The sequence below is a fragment of the Triticum dicoccoides genome, unplaced genomic scaffold, assembly GCF_002162155.2.
Source record: "Triticum dicoccoides isolate Atlit2015 ecotype Zavitan unplaced genomic scaffold, WEW_v2.0 scaffold132438, whole genome shotgun sequence".
Lineage (NCBI taxonomy): Eukaryota > Viridiplantae > Streptophyta > Magnoliopsida > Poales > Poaceae > Triticum > Triticum dicoccoides.
In genome coordinates, this window is record NW_021193457.1 from 1 (window position 1) to 1,228 (window position 1,228).

Below are 1,228 nucleotides of genomic sequence, written 5' to 3' on the forward strand. Positions count from 1 at the left end.
GCGAGAGTAGTACTAGGATGGGTGACCTCCTGGGAAGTCCTCGTGTTGCATTCCCTTTTTAATTTTTTTCGCGCCGCATGCAAAACAAAACGCACGTGTAAGTAATATATTTACCGTGTTTTATTATTTTGCACGAGTGCGGTAAGTCATAGCTGGGTGCTCACGATTCACGGGTCCAGCGTCGGCGTTGTGGCGCGGCAAGCGTGCACTGGTGCGGTTGAGAGGGAGGGGTGGAAACCGCGTTAAACTCGTCTCCGTAGTTGAGAGGGAGCGGCCAAAGCAATGTACAATCGTCTTTGTAGTGGAGCTGGGAGGGGCAAGGATAAGGGACGAAGACCGGGGTAACATGTCGGATGCGATCATACCAGCACTAAAGCACCGGATCCCATCAGAACTCCGAGGTTAAGCGTGCTTGGGTGAGAGTAGTACTAGGATGGGTGACCTCCTGGGAAGTCCTCGTGTTGCATTCCCTTTTTAATTTTTTTCGCGCCGCTTGCAAAACAAAACGCACGTGTAAGTAATATATTTACCATGTTTTATTATTTTGCACGAGTGCGGTAAGTCATAGCTGGGTGCTCACGATTCACGGGTCCAGCGTCGGCGTTGTGGCGCGGCAAGCGTGCACTGGTGCGGTTGAGAGGGAGGGGTGGAAACCGCGTTAAACTCGTCTCCGTAGTTGAGAGGGAGCGGCCAAAGCAATGTACAATCGTCTTTGTAGTGGAGCTGGGAGGGGCAAGGATAAGGGACGTAGACCGGGGTAACATGTCGGATGCGATCATACCAGCACTAAAGCACTGGATCCCATCAGAACTTCGAGGTTAAGCGTGCTTGGGCGAGAGTAGTACTAGGATGGGTGACCTCCTGGGAAGTCCTCGTGTTGCATTCCCTTTTTAATTTTTTTCGCGCCGCTTGCAAAACAAAACGCACGTGTAAGTAATATATTTACCGTGTTTTATTATTTTGCACTAGTGCGGTAAGTCATAGCTGGGTGCTCACGATTCACGGGTCCAGCGTCGGCGTTGTGGCGCGGCAAGCGTGCACTGGTGCGGTTGAGAGGGATGGGTGGAAACCGCGTTAAACTCGTCTCCGTAGTTGAGAGGGAGCGGCCAAAGCAATGTACAATCGTCTTTGTAGTGGAGCTGGGAGGGGCAAGGATAAGGGACGAAGACCGGGGTAACATGTCGGATGCGATCATACCAGCACTAAAGCACCGGATCCCATCAGAACT

The 1,228-nt window shown here is 51.8% G+C and overlaps 2 non-coding genes across 2 annotated transcripts; both read left to right on the forward strand.

Moving 5' to 3' along the window:
* The first annotated feature begins 351 nt into the window (after positions 1 to 351).
* On the forward strand, positions 352 to 470 carry LOC119343553. Its single transcript, XR_005166145.1, has one exon. It is a non-coding gene; the product is annotated as a 5S ribosomal RNA (ribosomal RNA).
* A 297-nt stretch (positions 471 to 767) lies between these two features.
* Positions 768 to 886, forward strand: LOC119343554. Its single transcript, XR_005166146.1, has one exon. It is a non-coding gene; the product is annotated as a 5S ribosomal RNA (ribosomal RNA).
* The last annotated feature ends 342 nt before the right edge of the window (positions 887 to 1,228 follow it).